We start from the raw sequence: 22331 nt of genomic DNA, 5'->3' as shown, positions 1-22331 counted from the left end.
CCCCTGCCAGCGCTATCTGCTGACCCCTTACCCTGACCCTGACCCTGGCCCACAGCGACACTACAACTTGGCTCACTGCAGGACACGAGCCAGAGTGGAGATGACCATCGGGATACTCAAGGCCCGGTTCCAGTGCCTTCGTAGCCTCAGGGTCACCCCGGAAAGGGCTTGTGACATTATAGTGGCATGTGTGGTTCTCCACAACATTGCCACTATTAGAGGAGAACAATGTCCTACTCTTTCCCCCTGTGATCCAGGTATTAATCCTACCCCCCCCTGCTGATGCACGAGATGGAAGAGCTGTTAGAGTGATGATATGCTTCAATCATTTCTAACTGACCCATCACCTCCCCAATGTTAAAGAACGACAATATGCCTCATTTTATGGGGTCTTCTTTATTTCCTAGAAGGGCAAATGTTGTACAGTTGTCAATTAAAAAACATCCCCCTGTGGGCACGTCACCCACCTTTAACTGATGGTCCAGCAGTTGTATTTCCTTTTTTGTTTTGGTGATCTGCAGCCTTATGTGCTCCATTTCTAGGTGTGATTTGTTTAGTTGGGATTCTAAATATACTTTGTAAAGTTGTTTCACAGGGAGCTATAGGAACATAAATGACATTGAATTTCACAGTGCCATGTCTACTTAGTGTCATTGTAAGTTGTGGGTCAACGCTGAACAACATCTTACTGAGGTAAGCTGTGCTGTGGAGGTTGATGGACCTTCTTCCTCATTGTAACTTCCGGCATTGCTCTGTTAGAGAGAAAGAAATTGCAAGTTGTATTGTGGAACAATTAACTGAAACCAAAGTTATTACTTCCCTCTCTGTGGCAGCTGATAAGGTGTCTTCATCATCATCCTGTAATGAAACAGAATGTTTGTGTTATATTACCCATTATGACAAATCTGTGGAATATTAAGAGTACTTACAACAGCATGGAGGTGTGTTATGGTAGAAGGCTCCACGAGACAGATTACACCATCATCAGTAACTGGTAGAAGATAAAGATTAGACAGTTGATTACCCAAAAAAGTGCCCCACCTAATTACTTTTTTTTTTTTACAATAGTGTGCAGGTCCCATCAAAAATTTTAAATAGATTGATATCTGAAAGCAACAGCAGCCAATACAAAGAACTGTAGCCTACTGCTACAAGAAAAAAAATCTGTGTGGCAAGTGGTTTCTAAGATGAATGGGTGGCCATTACTGAACACTAGAAAAAGGATTAATGTACATGCCATTCATTTGAATAACTTACCTCTTATGTAGGCCTCTGTGTCCTGGGGCGTGGCTGGGTCCGATGAGCTCCCCCCAGAGATGCCATCTCTTCAGCCTCTGTGAGAGGTGGTGGTGGTGGACCGCCACCTGTTTTGCGTGCCTCTGCCTTTTTTCTGTTGGCTATAATGGAGGTCAAATTTGAAGATAACCAGAAAACACAAATTTGGAGACTTGTATGTATAAAAGGCATTTAGGTGTTGCTTTCATATAGACAATATTAAATACTGGCAGTGTTGTGATTTTTCTTTGTTTAGCAGATTTCCCTAATTACTTAAATATATCTATCACATGTTGAATGCAGCCACTAAATGCTGTTTAATGAGGGCAGGCTAAACAACATCACAATTGCTTGTACTTAAATTATACCTTACCTGTTTGAACTACATTTATATATCATTTTTAGTTGCTGCCAAGTCAGTTTGGGGCCTGTTGGGTTGCACCTGTGCGCACAAACACACATATGGAATATAATTGTTGAATAAGTGGAACATTCAAGAGAAAACTTCTCAAATAAATCTCAAATAAATACTCACGCATTGACTCGGTCAGCTATTTCTTCCCACGCGAGCTCCTGCTTTTTGGCTGCTGCCATAGTATTGCTTTTTAGTAAAAAGATATGCTCTCTTTCTGCATATGATATGGAATCATTAAGATTTGCAACTCCGCTGGGGAGAAGTAGGAGGATCGAGGTACTTGTTAGTACTTGTTGCCATGGTGAATCATGTTAACTGTGTTTCATTGATGAGGGCTTTTTATATCCTCATGCACGAGCTTCACTCAGAGTTACCGTGACTCAGAGTTGATTGAACTAAGCGTTATCACCTGTTCTGAAACCGAAAATTCAGAGTTTTACAGCTCAGAGTTGGTCAACCTATAGTTAAGGTTTTAACTTAGAGTTTGTTGAACCTGCTTTCTGAAACGGGCCCCCGGTTTTATCACATAACCGGGTAAGTTAACCCAGGGTTTGCGGTAACCCTAAGTTTTCCGTTCCAAAAGGATCACGGTATGTTAGTTACTATAGAAACATATGCTCTTAATCAAACCTGGTCGGAGCAGGTTTTGCGCAGGTTAAGTTTGAAACATAACCCAGTTTTGGGTTTTTAAACCCGCGTTCACCGCAGATTTCATGTGTTCACAATGGCATGCCCCATTTGATGAGAGAACTGCTGATATCGGAGTGCAAATTATACGTGCAATCCACCGGGAGCGATTGATAAGACCACGGCTCGACATCTTGGCATATCGGATGACTTTTTGCTGGATTGGAGAGATATAGATTCTCGCGCAAATCTTTAATATATTTAAATAGCCTTACATAGCCAACACTACCAATCGAGGACCTGGCCTCAGTTCACTCCAGACTATTTGCGTAGCCCTCCGTTTTTTGCAAATGGTAGTTTTATCTAGGCAATAATGTTGGAGATGCTGAACACATCTCAGTCGTTTCAGATGACCCATCCAAGATTTGTATCGGCCTCCTATCATACAAAGAGCAATATTGTCTGAGTACTATGCCGAGAGGCATTTACAACATAAAGTATAAAATAGTCCTAACGGACTTGCATCCACTGGAGAATGTTCGATCGTAGCCGGCGGCTTCATTACAAGCACTAATCCATCTTGATCTGTGAAGTTGATGAATTGTCACTTTTAGGTTTTCTACCCAGTTACCAAAAAAATAAACATTTGGGATAGTATGCGCTGTGGAACGCAGACGTTTTGCATGTGTTACTTCGAAGGCAAAAAAAATCTAAAATACACAAAAACACAAAAACCTACATTCAACCAGTGGGGTATGGCCCCTGACTCTCTGAGGAGGTAGGTACCTCCAGGTACCCCCTCCATGCCAGGGCGCCCTGAATTCATGTTTATTAACAGCTCCTCCACCGGGGTCAAGACAATTTGAGGGCCAGATCCAGTCTGCCGACTGTCGGCCTTTTCACGATTGGCTTAAAACAATGGCTTATTTAAAGGTCCCATGACATGAAAATCTCACTTTATGAGGTTTTCTAACATAAATATGAGTTCCCCTAGCCTGCCTATGGTCCCCCAGTGGCTAAAACTTGCGTTTGGTGTAAAACGAGCACTGGCTGTTCTGCTCGCCTTTGAAAAAACGGAGGCTCCAGTGCGCTGATTTGGAATGTCTGTGTTTAGGACGTCATCAAGCATGATGACGTCCTAAACGTCATCATGCTCCTCCCCTTACTCTGCCTGGCCCGCCCAGAGACGTTGGCCCGCCAATGAGACTCGACCGTGCGAGCGCCACATGTGTGTGTGTGAATACACACACTGTAACGCAAGTGTTTCTTGTCGGTTCTTTGACGTGTCTTGTATTTCCACAAGACTGTTGTGGGGGTTATCTGAGCCATGGTTGAGAAGGAATTGGGGGAAAGGAACTTTGGCTTTGACTCGCTGAAGTACATGAACTGCGACATGCCGCCGGTTGCCGCAGGCAGCGCGCGGTTCAGTCGACTTCAGGTTGATGTGAAAGTGGAAGAACCAGAGACGTCGCAGAACCCGACAAAGTCGTTTGTGATTCATAATATCATCTGGAGGCGCACACAGCTTTTGGCCACGATAATATGTATTAAATGATATAGATATCTATGAATTATATGATATTATTTAGATATAGAGCTCCAGGACTGTAATGCAAGTGTTGTACACTTCCTTGAAATTTAGATAACCGTTCTGCTTTTGGTGTTATAGCGCATAACACGTCGGACTCTCGTCTCTGGTATTTCTACAACGAGACTCGCAGTGGGGGTTATCTCAGCCATGGTTGAGAATGAATTTGGGGAAAGGAACTTTGGCTTTGACTCCCTCAAGAACATGAACCACGACATGGAGGAGAAAGGGATTTTTGGCGGCGAATGTCTCCCGCTTGAGTATTTGGGGGAAGCTCAATGTGCGACTGGCTCGGAGTGGCTGTAACTCTGCACCACGGCTGAATTTCGGGAACTTTGAATACTGTGTTAGTGGCCCACTAATACTATATTAAAGCATCCATAAAATAGCATGTCATGGCACCTTTAAATAAGGAGTATCAGCTACTGCCATCTGGAAGACACTTGAGAATGCCTAGCTGCAGGAGAAACAAATACAAACACTCTTTTATCCCTCCTTCCGCATCATCGCTCAACCAACAGAAAAGAATAAAGTAGACTCCACATACATCCCACATGCATCTCACATGACTCTTATGGACCTATCTGTGTGAATGGACTCTTGGACTCTTCAATGTTGTGTCAATGTTTTTACGTGCTGTTTTAATGTCTTGCTATGAGGAATGAAGGAATGTGTAATGCAAGACACGTTTCTGTGTAAACGGACATTAAAATTGATCTAATCTAATTGGCTCTGGACACGAGGGGGGGCCACGCCCCCTTCAATAGCAGTAAGGCCGAGATACCATGCCCCTTTGGATAGGGTCGAGCTCCGTGAGTGACCAACGACGTGCGTCGTGACGCACGTCGTGACTGTGAGGACCCCCCAGACCCAAGCGGCCCCCTCTAATCTGACGCTCAGCAGCCCAGCTGAACCCAGAGAGGGCTGAGAGATGAACCACGAGAGACACTGATGTTACCTGCTGCTTACCACCGGCACACAGACCTGCTGCATTCCACTTGGATAAATTTTAAATAATAAATGCTCTAATTCTATGTAACCCGTGATGATCCTTATCCTACTTTTTCAACTCTAATGTCCACTTTGCGGAGCTGTCGTGAATGCGTGGGCTTTTTATTGATTTATTTTTTAAAGGGAAGGGATGCCTCACTGATATCGGTAGAAATAGCCCCACCAAGCGCTGTCAAAGTCAAAGTCACTGTTTTTATTTTTAAATGCACTCTAGAACACAGGGTAATTATGCATAATGAAATCATTTGGACATGGCAGCACATTACATTAAGGGAAAGGGACTCAATGTTTCTAAAAAATTACTGTAAGGATGGAAAATATGGACATGGGAATAATAATATAGATGATTATAAACATTAGGTGTTGGAGTACCATTTACTGGGAATCATTAGAGTTGCACACCATGTCCAAATAATAACCCACAAGCGGGGAGAATCACTTCTAAATGGGATTGAGTACATTGCAGTAAATGTAAAAAAACGTGTGCGTGTGCGTGCGTTCACGCGCGCGCGTGTGTGTGTTTGTGACGATTGAACGTCTACCCGATTAACACGATGTGATCTAGCCTATTTTATGAACATAATCGGCATCCCTTAATCTAGTGGCGATCAGCTTCCAGATCCACTGAACTCAATCCTCATATAAACCTGAGTGGTCAGAGATGACATGTTGGGGCCGATATGGGGCAGTCACGCATCACACTCTGAGATCTCAGGGAAATCCAATTGAACGAGGGGGTCCGTTTAACGGAGTAGGGTCTATCTGCAGCCGGAGCCACTTATGCTGCTATCCATTTGGATGTACGAAGTGGTAAAGTCGCAAATCTCCCAGCTTTCTTGCGGCATTTCACTGAGGCACGCCCCCTTTCGGTCGTAGTATCTCGTCGCTTTCAAAGTAGAGCGAGCAGATCTGTACAACTAGCAAACAAGATGGCTGCGCCCATAGTCAATGGGGATTGAGCTGTATTTTCTTTGCATTTGTACCACGTTGGGGGTTGTAATTTCGATTTTAAATCCTCTTACACACCTGATTTCATTGCTGCTTTAATTCGGTCACCAATGTATGGTCTTGCTTTGCGTGAAATTCAATGTAAAGTTGTGTTTTCAAGCTGGTTTGCCAAAGAGGCTATGTTGCTAATGATGACTAGCCCACTACTACCCCTCGTGGCTCGACAGAAACACGACAGCACTTGTTGACATTTTTTTGGCGAAAATGGCAAAATATTATTGCAATGTAAAAGGCTTGCAATGTTAATGTTTCTGTAAAGGCTGGCAACCATTATACACTGGATTATTTCTTTTTTCCAAAATAGTTTTCTTCTTAAACTCGTCTGACACAAATAGCAAACTGGAAGGCTGGAGCAAGGGAAATACGTCACGTTCTCGCTGAAGCTGGTCGTTCGTACCAGCCTACCATCAAAATGGATAGCAGCATTAATTGGCAAACCACCTGCCACCACTGCCAAACACGCCCACCGGCCAAACACGCCCATTTCTCTGCCAAACACGCCAATAGCTCGAGCGTGTGCGTATTGTAGGAGAACTCGCCGTCCAGGCACGCCCTATTGATTGATTCGTTCAAATTCAGTGGAAACACAAAGTCGTAGTTAAGGCTTACGTCTCCTTCAAAAATCCCATCCATTTTTAAGGTTACTATTCCAACCCTCTGGGTCAAATGTTGTGCGGCGCTGAGTGCTCCGTGGGACCACCGGGACAGTCGCCGCGGGCACTCGGGCGCGGCTCCAGTCCCTCAAGGTCCCTGGAGCGCGCCCCTAGTCTTGTTGTTACGTTTTTATTGAGTTTGTTTGCATTCTATACAAATTGAATGGAGCGCTGTGTATTGTTTCCCCCCATGATGGCCACCATAGCAACCATGGAACAATTATAAGATAGCAACGAGCAATGGGCTTGTTTGGCCGGTGGGCGTGTTTGGCAGTGGTGGTTGCAAAGTGGCTACTTGGTTTAACGTTGTGCTTTCGACCTAAAGCTGATGTATTTGCAATAACATAGACGTATATCATCACCAGGTCCTCACATTAGTACATTCCCAACATCAGAACCTTTTAGGACGTGAGAATCCATGGATCCGATGCTTGTTGGCGTTGAAAATGATATCTGAAACAATATAATACTGTAATCGACGACTGTTATAAATGAGAGATTTACTGTTTCTTTTCTGAAACTGTTTTATACAGAGTATAGAGCTCGTAAGTCCACCCCTTCCGGTAGACCCCACGGGAACTATGAGATCGTAAAATATGAATTTCAATGCAGAGAAAGTAATTATTTTCTGCTCCAAGTCTTTATAGGCTATGCCCCGGATTACACATGTTGTTTGTGAATTTAAATGATAATTATGCATGCAAAGAAAACTATAATTTATCACAAATAAGTTTGTTAATGTTTTGTGTGAGGCCGCTTTGTGAACTAACAGCTCTTCGCTTCTCTCGACGCGTATGATATACATCACCATCACTCAGGTACAGACATGGCGATCTCTCTGCTCCACTTCACCGCTATTTTCCAAGTGGAGGATAACAGCATCGAAAGAGGTGAAAACCATCATAAGTCGGGGCATGTGGCGAGTTTCAGTTATTCCGATAGTGAGATTAATTTGTCGGACTTGTCCACGCCAGTCGCAGGAAGCGTGACGTCACATACGAGACATATGTAGCCTAACATTCTCATTTATTTTCTCGTGACTTTGCCACTCTATAAAGGGGGGGACTGGGCTTTTATAGAGCTCGTAAGTCCGCCCCTTCCGATTTTAAAATATGAATTTGTGCGTATTAAAAATATAGACAAATTGTTATGGCGCGTTCGCACCACAAGCGACGGGGCGGCGCGACTTCCATACAAAGTCAACGTATGCCCACTAGAGGGCATATGTTGTCTATGCTATTCAACTCACATTTTGATAAGACCCTGGCTGGTAGGCCTACCTGGGTTTTGGAAAATAACGGGGGTGTTCACTGAGCCCTGAGTTTGGCGCTGCGCCCCCTAGTGAACACACACCTTGCTGGAGAGGAGTAACAATACTCTGATTCCCTCTAAATGTTTATTAACAGACGTATCAAAGTTTGATTCATATAATTGTTTCCTTCATTCCTTCAGCCGTCTTTATCCAATGTATTATTCCCAACATTAGAGGTGTTAAGTTTCCATGCCAACAGTGTCACAACTGCACCCAATCAAAACTCCTCATTCTGTGTAAATGAAGACACACACTGACAAACACTGCCCTCTAGTGGTCGTACTTGGTTATAGCACAAACAACCTTTTATTGATTGGTTCATTAACGGTACAGAACGGAACTTTGTCAAGTTTAGCCAATTATTGAGAATAATCAAACAAACCAAAAAAAAGCAGAATCAACAGCAGAATTAACAGCTGCTCTGGGCTATCATCTCTACTGGACATGACTGCAGTGTGGAGGTCCGGCCAGCAGGGGCAGCACTGAGGAGGCCTCAGTCCATGTTCTGGAAGAATGGCAGAACGTCACTCACTGGGGTCCCACTGGTGTCTCACTGGTGTTGAATCCATCCTCACTGATGGTGCGCCCTCACATAACTTGAACAACAAGAGATTAGATAAGTTAAAGCCATGTCCTGAAACACGTTGGAGGGTTAGCAGTAGAAGCTCCTCACTAACTCTGATGCCAGTTATATTATCTATGTTTCATGAAGGAAGAAACTTCCCAGAGATCTCTAGATTAAATAAATAAACATGATTGTAACTCTGTAATATGTCTGTGCGTATGTTTATGTGTGCATGTGAACGTGTGTGTATAGTTCACCATATTATTTACTTTTTGTTTAATGCATGTGATTAAACAAGTCAGACTCCACTGTTGTGTGTGTGCTAATATCCTCCCTCCACACTGATGAAGGGGTGAATGGAGACTCCACTGTTGTGTGTGTGGTAATGTCCTCCCTCCACACTGATGAAGGGGTGAATGGAGACTCCACTGTTGTGTGTGGTAATGTCCTCCCTCCACACTGATGAAGGGGTGAATGGAGACTCCACTGTTGTGTGTGTCTGGTAATATCCTCCCTCCACACTGATGAAGGGGTGAATGGAGGCTCCACTGTTGTGTGTGTGGTAATGTCCTCCCTCCACACTGATGAAGGGGTGAATGGAGACTCCACTGTTGTGTGTGTGCTAATATCCTCCCTCCACACTGATGAAGGGGTGAATGGAGGCTCCACTGTTGTGTGTGTGGTAATATCCTCCCTCTACACTTATGGAGGGGTGAATGGAGGCTCCACTGTTGTGTGTGTGTGTGCTAATATCCTCCCTCCACACTGATGAAGGGGTGAATGGAGAATCCACTGTTTTGTTGGAGGAAGACTTGGAGGATTTCAACTGAACTAACGGGAAGAATCATCTGAACACACGAGAACGTTCAGTTGATCCACTGAGTTGTTTATTAACATTATGCTTGATGAACAATTACAAATCATAAACAGGCATCTTTAATAACTGAACATGTTGACTTGTTGTTCCCAACAGAACACAAATAACTGATCTTCCGTTTAAAGTAATTTACAACATTGTTACCCTATCCCATAGAACCCTTATCATCATTTATGAATATGTTGTTAAATCTGCTTTAAATCACGTTCCATGTCAGGCATGGCAAAATATAAACTGATTTTAGATCCCTTTAATACGATGTTGAAAATATATAAGATATTGTAGTAAAATAACCGTCAATCAACATTTACAACACATTTTACACTTTTTTTTTTTTTACTTGAACCTCTCTTTGAGAGAGTGTCTGTATCTGTGTGTTTGTAATTTACTGCTACAATTGCCTGCAATGTTTAATATGGGCTATAAAGAGAAAAAATACATTTTACATTAGAAAGTAAATCTTTTGTGTAACCTGCTCCTTTCGTGGTCTATCATGCAGAACCTTTCAGAAGCCCAGTAAAACGCAGCATTTGGAGCACAGTGGAGTATTTAAATCAAACACAAAGTGTTGTACTTCCACTGAACGGGTTGACCCCTCAGAGCACCAACAGCTGCTGTTCAACAACCCGATGCACTACAGGGGTCGGCAACCCTAGGCACACGTGCACTGCCACGGGGTAGCATAATCATGGGCACACTTATAAAAAAGTGTGTTTTTAATTTTTATTTTATTATTATTATTAAAAAAAAAATCACAGCCCAATGCGGCAGCATAATCATTACTAACGATTTCTTTTTGCACTTGATTCAATTTTGGGCATTTTCTCCCAGTGTAAATATGTTTCAATTAGTTACAGAAGTAGTGTTCTGAAACGGGATAAATTAATCGTTTTTAAACCTATGTTGTGAGTAATAGAGAAGAAAATATTTAAATATTTTTGCAAGTGGCCTGTATGCATCGCCTTCACATGGTTTTGCAAAGCTTTACATGTCTTAAAGATATTGATTTGGATGGTTCCAGCATTCTCATATATTCTCGTTTTTTACATTTCTCACAGTGCAAATATCTTTTTGAATGAGTTTCTGAAAATAGTGTTTTAAGATGGGACATATGTAGTTATAATTTGTAAACCCTTGTTGCAAATATAACAACTAGAGCTGTCAGTTAAACGCGTTATTAACGGCGTTAACGCAAACCTAATTTAACGGCGTTAATTTTTTTATCGCGCGATTAACGCAATTATTTTATAAAAAAATAAAAAAAAAACTTTTTTTTTTTTTTTTTCTTTGGCTCAAAACAAAGAAGCAGTAGCCTGACTGCTATGTTCAAATGACATTTGTTCAAAGCAGTCGTTTAATTGCACTATAGGCTCTTTTTTTGTATCGTCCTGTTTTGATCAGTGTATATGCCAATGTTGTTATCAATAAAAAATCATTAGCACAAGGCAAGCCAATGCACTTCACCATGTTGATAAGAGAATTAAAATGAGAAGAATTATGGGACAAAAAAATCAAGGGATATTTAGCATAGAAAAATAATTTATGATTAATCGCGATTAATTAGAGTTAACTATGACATTAATGCGATTAATCACGATTAAATATTTTAATCGCTTGACAGCTCTAATAACAACCAATAAAATATTTAAAATGTTGATGCATGATTGTGGACTATATGGAAATAGTACAATTCCAGTTCTTCTGGAAAGGTTTTTGGTTGCTGTGTCATAATTCAGCCTTTTTAAAATATATTGTTGCTTAAGGCACACTCATTAACGGGAAAATGTCAAACTGGCACTGCATGTTGAAAAGGTTGCTGACACCTGCACTACAGGTACGTCCATAGGTCCACATGTATTCAAACGTCCACCTACCTGCTGCTTACCACCTGCACACAGACCTGCTGTTTGTGTATGTGTATGCCTGTGTACATATGACTGTGCATGTGTGTGTGCATGTGTCTGATTGTGTGTGGTTTTATGTGTGTGTGTGTGTTGGTGTGTTTATAGATTAATGAACGATGTGTGGGTACGTTTATGTTTGTGTACATGTGTGTGCGCAGATAGATTCATAAACAAAGTGTGTGTGCAGGTGTTTGTGTGTTTATGTCTATGTGTCTGTGTGTTTATGTCTGTATACGTGTGTGTATGTGTGTGTGCGTATCTGTTTATAGACTCATGAATGATGTGTGTATGTTTATATATATTTCTCTCTCTATGTTTCTGTGTGTGTGTGTGTGTGTGTGTGTGTGTGTGTGTGTGTGTGTGTGTGTGTGTGTGTGTGTGTGTGTGGCTGTGTGTGTGTGTGTGTGTGTGTGTGTGTGTGTGTGTGTGTGTGTGTGTGTGTGTGTGTGTGTGTGTGTGTGTGTGTGTGTGTGTGTGGCTATCATGGACACAGAGACACTGAGTTACCAGGCTCAGTTATCCTAAACCCAGGGAGGAGGTCCTCCTGGGTGAAGGTGGCCTGGTAAGTGTGGAGAAGCGTCAGGGTGTCTGAGGACCCTCCTACACCTGGGGACACTCTGTAGAAGGACAGAGAGCCAGCAGGCCGGTCCAGATACACTCCTACTCTTTTAGAGCAAGGGGGGGGGGGGCTCATGACCATGAGAACACCGTCGTGACGGGCACCGTAAGCATCATCAACACAACCAAGACTCCACGACTTCTGGTTCTGTCCAAGCACGCTGTTTATACCCCCTCCCCTCCTACTGATTCCTCTGTATGTCACTCCGATATAAAAATATCCTTCCCACTCTACCTCCCAATAAGAGCGGCCAGTCAGAACCTCTCTACACAACACCTGGGACCAGTAGTCAAATCTCTCTGGGGTATCCAGACACGACTGGTCCTCTTCAACCAGCGTCGCCTTTCTGTTGTCCTCAGACAGAGAGAGTCGTCTGCTGGCCGTGTTGGGGTCCAGGGTGAGTTCACAGGCATCTGACGGGGGAAACAGACATGATTAGGCTGTTAAAACATTGTTATTAATTATCATCATCATCTTCTTCATCAATATTTTAATAAACAGCATCGGCAAAAAAACGCAATAAACAGACGAAATGCATGCATCATTCAAAACATGTTACGATTATTATGTGTTATGTCTAATTTAATAACCTGAATTATAACAAAATAATAATTAGTACTATTATAATAGTGACAAGATAAAAGTATAATTTACTAGTTGAAAGTAATATATTTAATATATTCAATTTACTTTTTGAATATAAAATAGACTGTAGAGAGGAATTATGATTAATAGTATCCTGATTATTATGGTGTTATGTCTAATGTTGAACAATCATCAGTCATGATATAATCAAAGTAAATATGTACATTTTTACACACGTAAGATACATGATTTTAACCATCATCTTCATTCCCAGAAGGATTTGAATGAACGGACGTCACCTCCTGCTGTGTGAATGGACAATCTCAATATTAAGTGTGTGTTGTGATGAATCAAACAGACACTTACACTTCTTTAGAGCTGTTTTCAGCCTGCACACTCCACCGTGCTCCACACTGGGGGGGAAACAAAGGGAGCGCAGCATGTTGAAACATTCCCCTTCATCATCTGCTGTCTCATCACTTTCTACACAACATGAGTTACAGCGGCCTTTTTAAACCCCTTCCTCTAACAGTGGGTTGAATCCTTGTAGGAGATTTGTCCCTGAGTGGTGAGCAGTCCTCTCCATACCTGAGAGTGTCCAGTCTCCAGCGTGGATCCTCCAGTCCAGCAGAGAGCAGCGCAGCTCCAGAGTCTCCTGGGTGATTGTAGCTCAGGTCCAGCTCTCTCAGATGGGAGGGGTTGGAGCTCAGAGCGGAGGCCAGAGAAGCACAGCCTTCCTGTGTGACCAGGCAGCCAGACAAGCTACACACACACACACACACACACACACACACACACACACACACACACACACACACACACACACACACACACACACACACACACACACACACACACACACACACACTTTATTTATTCTATCTGGATGAAAATAGTTAAATGATACTTTATTGATACTTTGTTGAAACAAAGCAGTATCGCCCCATCTGAGATCAGGGAGAGGAAGTGGGGAGATAACAGCATAACAGACAGCAGAACTTACTACACTTGGAAGTGAAAGATGTTCTTAAACAGGGTTCTCAATAATAACTCAAACAAGACCAACAAAATGCACACGAGCACCAATCACACCAAACTAATGTGATATTAATTAATGACATTTTTAAAGGGGTAGTTCAGAATTTTGGACATAGGGCCTGATTCTCAAGTTAGCCTTGGTGTTCTTTATCATTGGAGACAGTTTAACACATTTCATTCAGTCCTTCTAGTTGCAGAGTTTGCTCGTGCTAGGCTAGCGCACGGCAACGGGCAATACTAGCCTGCTAATAAAACAGTCTTACCCACTCCACAGTACACCCGAGGCAAATCAATTATAACGCCAGACCATGGATGTAAATGTCTGTGTTGATAGAATATTTTTTGACATAAAACTAACCTTGCTTTGCAAGAATCCTCGCATTTTGAGGGACTACTTTCTCAGCAGCAGCGGAAATTAACCTAGGTATCAGTCCGCCGCTGCCGTAGCCTACTACCAGCCATATACACTGCTGCTGAGACACAGGAAGTCCCTCAAAATGCAATGCAATGCAGGGTTGGTTTTATTTCTAACATTATTCTATCAACACAGACATTTACATCGACCGTCTGGCGTTATAGTTGAATTGCCTCGGGTGTACTGTGGAGTGGGTGAGGCTGTTTTATCAGCGGGCTAGTATTGCCCGTTGTCGTGCGCTAGCCTAGCATGAGCAAACTCTGCAACTAGAAAGACTGAATGAAATTAGTTGAAAACTGTCTTCAAGGATAAAGAACACCAAGGCTAACTTGGGAATCAGGCCCCATGTCCAAAATTCCGAACTACCCCTTTAGATGTTCATCTTGATGTGAATATTAATCAAACCATCTTCTATTCTAGTAGTGAGGTGTACATTATATTCAGATCACAGCACGGCTAAAGCCTCATCACCATGTCTACACTGATGACAACTCCTCAGAGTTACATAACATGTATAATTGATAACATACAGACAGCAACCCCTCACCCTCACATCAGCTGGCCAGCTTTCTGTCATCGAGAATAAACATAAACAAGACAGCAAAAATAAACGAATCCCCTTCAAACTAACACAATTTTTTAATCTCCCTGAAATCCTTGTCCGCTAAAGTTCTGTTCCTCCTCTGGCCTCTCATCCTCCAATCTGTGGTCCACTGACAAGGTGACCACAGCCTACAAATTAATAATGATGCTGAATCTGTCGGGGATCTTAGACACGCGTCGTCTGTTCTTTTAGATTACAGCCCACCTAGTCCTGGATCCTCCCTACATATTAAACAAACCCAAAAGACACATTAAACCCTAACCCTGACCTGAGAGTTTCCAGTGTACAGTGTGGACTCCCCAGTCCAGCAGAGAGCAGCTTCACTCCTGAATCCTTCAGATCATTGGTACTCAGGTCCAGCTCTCTCAGACTAGAGGAGTTGGAGCTGAGAACTGAGGCCAGAGCTTCACAGCATCTGTCTGACAGCTGACAGCGTATCAGCCTTCAGACAAAATGAACAAAAAATGTTAGGAACCATGATCAAAAGTTTTATTAAACTTTTCTGCTAGTTTTAGAAATGATTATTATACATTAGATCTTCAAAATGTAGTTGTAAAATGTTGATACTAACAATAATACTAATAACAGCTGTTCTGTATTTCTGAATACTGCATCATAACATTACTTTTATAGTAGTATGTATATTGTGTTGTGTGTATTGTAAAACATGCTATAAGTGTGCCTACAGATAAATGTTTTATGTTATTATAACTGCGATATCAATCGTTTTATTTTGTTCTGTCTGTTTCATGTCTTAAATTGAAATTCGGCAGATAAAATAATTTTAAAAATATATTTAAAATAGTATAACATAACCAAGAACTTATACAGTCATGGCAACAATTAAATAAATTGTGGAGTTGTTTCTATGAAAACTATATTGTGGTGATCACGACCGTGGTCGCCGTGTCCGGGTGCCGCAAAGGATCCTGGGAGCCTCGGGGGAAGCAGCACCACCACCAAGGGAGTCGTGGGTGTGTTGTAGATGGTGTATGTTTCGTGTGTGGTGTGAAGATAAAGGCAACTCTCGGGATCGTGAGGTGAATGGGGCGTGAGAGTTTTGGGATTACTTTTAAACTTTTTTTTCATTTTCGTATGCCACACAAACAACAAGGTGCAATGTCTAATGGTACCACTCAAATAAATGTGGTCATCAAAGGTACTGTGTTATTAGCTGATGTAGTTTGACGTCATTTAGGAAAAATTGCCAAACCAGGAGGCAGTAGTTGTTTTAAGTTGTCTTCTGATATTGAATCTTGTGATGTAACTGTTTGCACATTGAGTAAAACTGACCTGAGAGTTTCCAGTGTACAGTGTGGACTCCCCAGTCCAGCAGAGAGCAGCTTCACTCCTGAATCCTTCAGATCATTGTTACTCAGGTCCAGCTCTCTCAGACGAGAGGAGTTGGAGCTGAGAACTGAGGCCAGAGCTTCACAGCATCTCTCTGACAGATCACAGCCATTCAGCCTTCACGCAATAAACAGAACATGTTAGGAACTGAGATTAAAAGTGCTTAAAAGATCCAACTAGTTCACAGGAGAAACATGGTGTAGCTAAAGAACAGCACAGGGCCGCCATGGGACCAACGCTGGAGGGGAGTACGTCCAGTGATGCTAGCGCCTCGGCTCTCCTCGCTGCTATCAGGGATCAGGGAAGTGAGCTACAGGAGATGACTGAACATTCAGTCTTCCTTCAGCAGTCGCCTGATGGCCTTGTAGGGATCCTGAACTATGTGTGAACAGAGTCAGACCTAACGAAGCGAAGAACTGCGGAGCTAAGTAGGGCCTTCAACTATCTCTATCAATCTCCAGATTTCCTTCTTTAAGACTATTGATTCATCAGAAGGCCTACAACAAGTCCCTCAGTGACACACAGTCCCGGTTCTACTCCCACATAATCATTAATAGCCCTGGTAACTCCAAGCAGCTTTTCTCAACCATAAATCATCTCCTCAAACCTCAGATCCCCCTACACTCAGACAACACGCAGGAGCGGTGCAACAGCTTCATCTACTTCTTCAAATCGAAAGTAGACAACATCCGCTCCCCTCTCTCCAGCCACCCTGCTCTCTCTTCTCCCCCGCCCCCGCCCTCTCTTTTCCCCAGCCCCTCTGCCCCTCCTTCATCTCCAGTCACATCCGCCAATCCTCAGTCCGGGACTACTCAGCTCCTCTGCTGTTTCACCGACATCACTCAGCATGAGGTTGAAGACATCCTAAGGAAGATGAAGCCCTCCACCTGTGACCTGGACCCATTTCCCTCAACCCTGATAAAAAGTCACTCCTCTGCAATTAGTCACATGATCACCAAAATCACTCAGTCTCTCCGGTCCGGCCATGTCCCCACGTCTCTGAAAACTGCTGTCATCAAGCCATTACTCAAAAAGCCCAGCCTTGACTCTGAAGCACCTGCCAACTACCGCCCCATCTCCAACCTCCCTTTCCTATCAACGGTGTTGGAGAAGGTAGCTTCTGCCCAACTCCACACCGAAGTACCACCACATCACACGCATCCTCAAAACCCTCCACAGGCTTCCTGTCCAGTACAGGATCGAATTCAAGATCTCCCTTCTTTCTCACCAGTGCCAGCATGGCACTGCCCCCCTATACCTCAAAGAACTCATAAATCCCCATTCCTCCTCACGCCATCTCCGCTCTGGACAGGCCAACCTCCTTCAGCTTCCAAGGACAAGGCTCCGAAATATGGGCGACCGCGCCTTCTGCTCAGCTGCACCAAGTCAGTGGAATGCTCTCCCTGACCATCTAAGGGCCCCGCAGACTGTGGTTCTACAAGGCTTACAAACCCATATTTTTAGAAAAGCCTTTGGCTAAACTGCTATTTTAAATGATTTTTTTTCTCCGTATTTTTTCTGCCTAATATGTCCAATTGTACCACTCCGATACATGTGGTCATCAGAGATACTGAGTCATTAGCTGACATAGCATGACGTCATTTAGGAGTGATTCTCAAACCAGGGGGCATTAGGCAAAGTCTTCTGAAACGGTACCTTGTGGTGTAACTGATGCACTTTGAGTAAAACTGACCTGAGAGTTTCCAAAGTACAATGTGAATTCCTTACTCCAGCAGAGAGCAGCTTCACTCCTGAATCCTGCAGATCATTGGTACTCTGGTCCAGCTCACTCAGACAGTGGAACAGATTGATGCTTCTCTCTTGAGAGAGACCTCCACCTATCTTCTGCTTAATGTAATGGACGATTTGGGTCTTGCTCCGTGACCTTCTTTCTGTCTGTCCCGTCAGAACTTTTTTAGTTTGATTGCCCAGTAATGTACTTCCTCTTGGTCCCAGAATACCTTGTAGCAGCATCTGATTGATCTCTAGAGAGAGGCCCAGGAGAAAGCGGAGAAACAAGTCCAGGTGTCCGTTCTCACTCTGTAAGGCCTTGTCCACACCACTCTGGTAGAGGAGGAGTTCATCTTCCCTGGAGGTTGGCTGTTCTTCTGAGAGCAGGTTGACACCAGTGTTGATGTAGGACAGAAAGACATAAAGGGCAACCAGAAACTCCTGGATGCTCAGATGGACAAAGCAGAACACCTTATCCTGGGACAGCCCACACTCCTCTTCAAAGATCTGGGTGAACAATCCTGAGTACACTGAGGCTGCTCTGATATCGATGCCACACTCTACCAAGTCTGCCTCGTAGAAGATCAGCTGACCTTTCTCCAGCTGGTTAAAAGCCAGTTTCCCCAGAGAAACAATGATCTCCCTGCTCTCCGAACTCAAGTGTTTATCAGATTCAGCTTTCCCATGATACTTCCTGTCCGCCTGTATGGACTGAACCCTCAGGAAGTGGCTGTACATCTGAGTCACGGTCTTGGGCACCTCTTCTCCTCTATGGGATGTTTTGAAGAAGTCCTCCAGAACTGTAGCAGTGATCCAACAGAAGACTGGGATGTGACACATGATGTGGAGGTTTCGAGATTTCTTGACGTGAGAGATGATTGTGCTGGCCAGTGTCCCCTCTCTGAATCTCTTCCTGAAGTACTCCTCCTTCTGTGCATCATTGAACCCTCTCACCTCTGTCACCATGTCAACACACTCAGCAGGGATCTGATTGGCTGCCGCAGGGCGTGTGGTTATCCAGATGTGAGCAAAGGGAAGCAGGACTCTCCTGATGATGTTTGTCAGCAGCACGTCTACTGAGGTCGGCTCTGTGATATCAGTCCAGATCGGGTTGTTCTGGAAGTCCAGAGGAAGTCGACACTCATCCAGACCATCCAAGATGAAGACTACTTGGTCATGGTCGTATCTGTAGATTCCTGGTTCTTTGGTTTCAACAGAAAACGTATGGAGAAGTTCCACTAAGCTAAGCTCTTTCCCTTTCAGTAAATTCAGCTCTCTGAAAGTGAGGAGAAATGTGAAGTCTATGTCTTGGTTGGTTTTGCCTTCAGCCCAGTCCAGAGTGAACTTTTGGGTTAAGAGAGTTTTACCAATGCCGGCCACTCCGGTTGTCATTATTGTTCTGATTGGTTTATCTTGTCCAGGTAAGGGTTTAAAGATGTCTTCACAACTAATTGGTGTTTCCTCATTGGCTGGCTTCCTGGAAGCCTTTTCAATCAGCCTGACCTCATGTTCCTTGTTGACCTCTCCACTGCCTCTCTCTGTGATCAAGAGCTCTGTGTAGATCTCATTCAGAGGTCTTTGCTCTCCTGCTTTTGCGATTCCCTCAAGCACACACTTGAACTTCTTCTTGAGATGAGACTTGAGTTCATGTTTGTACTGGGCAGCAACAGCTCCTAAATCACAAACCAGAAGACGCATGCTATACATATTTCCAAGCAATAAGACTGGTGTAACAAAGTAAGTATTCTAAATCCTACTTCATATGGATCTTATAACTCTGTTAGTATTATCATTGTTGAGCATAAGCAGAAAGTGACTTCCTAACCTGATATAACAAGATAGTGGTGCATCTCTCCCACTGAGTTATTCTGCCGTTGATCTGCAGTATAATGTTTAACATTCTTTAACCTAATACCCCCACCCTACATATCTGGATCAAACCACTTAATTAGATACCCCCACAATAACCGTACATATCTGGATCAAACCATACAACCTGATACTCCCACAATGACCCTAAATATCTGGATCAAACCATTCACCTGATAGACCCACAATAACCCTACATATATGGATCAAACCATTTAACCTATATGAGTATCTTACCACTCAACAGCTTGTCGGCCAGTTCCTCCTGGTTCATCTCCATCAGGCAGAGCTTTGTGATGTCTACCACTCCCTTTATTGCGCGCTTCCTCTGCTCCTCATTCTTACCATCCTCCTCCTCCTCTTCCCTCCGACTCTCTGAGCATTGTGGGTAATCTGAGAAGAGATCCCTCCAGAGCTTCTTCAGCTCCTTGTCTAGAAAAGTATGTGCGTTCTCCTCAGCCCTCTCGAACAGAACAAACATCAAGGAGAACTTTACTTTGAACTAACTGAGGACATAAGAAGCATCTGTCCTAGATTAACGTTTCGCTTGTCTAAAGAGGGAAGCCTGGAGACTATTAGCACCACAAGAGAGGCTGTCAATGCTCACATAAAGCGGGGTGTCACATGCTGGCTCTAGAATGCAACATGAAATGGGGGAGACCACGCCGTTTTACAATAATAAAAGAATTTATTATAGTAACAAGATAATTTTACATATAATTAAATAGAATAAAGATAAAGAAGTGTGGTGTAAATCAGTTAAATGTAAAGTAACCCAAAGTGTCATGCAAAAGTCAGTCTGTGTGTAACCAAACAAAGGACAAAGAAAACCAACACGCCGGGAGGAGGGAGCGACCATGACTGTTGTGAAAGCAGGCTTTTAACTGCTGCCAACACAGGCACACCTGAACTGCATCACCTATTAAGAGAGATAGAGAGAGAACAGGCAAACCAAACAGCCAGGGTGGAGTCAAAGCAAGGGTGGAGTCCAAGCAAGGGTGGAGTCCAAGCAAGGGTGGAGTCCAAGCAAGGGTGGAGTCCAAGCAAGGGTGGAGTCAAAGACTCACCAGGGTCGTCACATCCCCCCCCTTAAGACAGAAGCCCACCTAAGTGGGATTCTGCACTTATGGTATTCAAAAAAAACAAAACCCAAACACATAAGCACTACCCATCCCCTCAACCAACACCAGTTACATCAACACTCCTACCGGATCAACTAGAAACCCCCCCATACACACACTCTCACCACTCCTCACGCACAGGCCTGGAAAAGTAATCTAAGAGGGACAGGGGCATAGAGACAAGAGAGGAGAGAAATTAGTGAAGGTATGCACATAATCACTTACTACGGACTACAAACTAAGAACTAAGAACCTACGGACTACGAACTACGGACTACGAACTAAGAACTAAGAACTAAGAACCTACGGACTACGGACTACGAACTAAGAACCAAGAACCTACGGACTACGGACTACGAACTAAGAACTAAGAACTAAGAACCTACGGACTACGGACTACGAACTAAGAACCAAGAACCTACGGACTACGAACTAGGCAAGGGTGGAGTCAAAGACTCACCAGGGTCGTCACAGGGGGCACCGCTAGAGATTGTGGACCCTATGAAAGAATATAATGGGCCTCCAACCTAGCCATCCCACCAGCCTGGAAAACCCATTTGACCACCCATAGATTGATAGACTGGTATCTCTAGTCTAGTGCTAAATACCCAATACTTAGCCTGCTATCATTGACCATTGATGTATGAATGTCAGAGGTACATGAATGACATCTCTCATTAATGTTGTTTTTTGCAAAAAGGCTTCCCTTGAGAAATTCATTTACATTCAGTGGTGTTTTACATTTTGGTCAATATGTTTCCAAAGTTTGTCAGGCACCTTTTCACCATTGGAGGTCAGTATTCACAGATCTACATCGCTTTGTTCGAGCCAGCACGAGAGTTCAATGTTGTCATAAGCTGTTACGTCTTTCTGCCCAATCACAGTTCAAGGCCCACCTGGGCTTTACCACTTCAGGAGGGCCCGCTCAGTTACTCCTCTCTAGACAAAATCGACTTGGTTGCGACGTTGACAGTTAAGTCCGAGATTGCGGGCGCACAGCTCAGGCTGCCGGACGGCGCTGCAAGGAACATTTATAAACGCAATATTGTTATCCCGCAGTAATCAGCCCGACAGCCCCGACACGTTAACGGCCCGACGGGAATTCTACCGACTCTTCCGATTACCACTCCGCCACTGTGTGTGTGTGTGTGTGTGCGTGTGTGTGTGTGTGTGTGTGTGTGTGTGTAGGCGTTATTCGATAGCCTGGTAATGTGTATAGGCCTACGTACGGTAGGAATATTCATACTGGTTTAAATAATAAATGTTATAGTACTTCCCATCTTTGCTGAGAAAGAGTTTTGAAAGTTTTCGAAAGTTCAGTGACTGAAAGAAATATAAGCCTGGGCTATTGAAGTTTTACGGTAGGCCTACCACTGTCATGCAGGACCCGATGTCAAGTGGACCGGGTTGAATTCACTGCGGGTCTCTCTTGTTATATCCATCTTACCAAATATGTTTTATTACTGTCCTTCTCAACATTCTCTGATCTCACTAAAGGGCTAGCAGCACGAAATCAAGGGATATTTAGAATATATTTTTTTTTGCGATTAATCGCGAGTTAACTTCCCCCCCGCTTAGGTCACCGCTGAGAGACCTGAAGTCAAATGTCTTGTTTCATTTACACACCTTGATCAGCTCTGTTTGATTCTGCCTTACAGACTGAGCCCTGGAAACCTGGGGTCGCACACACACACAAACACACAGAGACAGACACACACACACACACACACACACACACACACACACACACACACACACACACAC

General features: G+C 43.5%; 2 long non-coding RNA genes across 2 annotated transcripts; both read right to left on the bottom strand.

Annotated features, from left to right (window-relative positions):
• Window positions 1–377: 377 nt before the first annotated feature.
• Window positions 378–1897, bottom strand: LOC115531361 (uncharacterized). The gene is made up of 4 exons (XR_003973874.1): window positions 1811–1897; window positions 1649–1717; window positions 468–1397; window positions 378–403 (listed from the first exon to the last, which is right to left on the bottom strand). It is a non-coding gene; the product is annotated as an uncharacterized LOC115531361 (long non-coding RNA).
• Window positions 1898–20114: 18217 nt separating this feature from the next.
• On the bottom strand, window positions 20115–21814 carry LOC115530860 (uncharacterized). Its single transcript, XR_003973805.1, has 2 exons — window positions 20986–21814; window positions 20115–20906 (listed from the first exon to the last, which is right to left on the bottom strand). It is a non-coding gene; the product is annotated as an uncharacterized LOC115530860 (long non-coding RNA).
• Window positions 21815–22331: the final 517 nt, after the last annotated feature.

The sequence above is a fragment of the Gadus morhua genome, chromosome 18 (assembly GCF_902167405.1).
Source record: "Gadus morhua chromosome 18, gadMor3.0, whole genome shotgun sequence".
Classification (NCBI taxonomy): Eukaryota; Metazoa; Chordata; class Actinopteri; order Gadiformes; family Gadidae; genus Gadus; species Gadus morhua.
The sequence above is the reverse complement of the archived record's forward strand: the minus strand, read 5'-3'. Positions and strand labels throughout refer to the sequence as shown.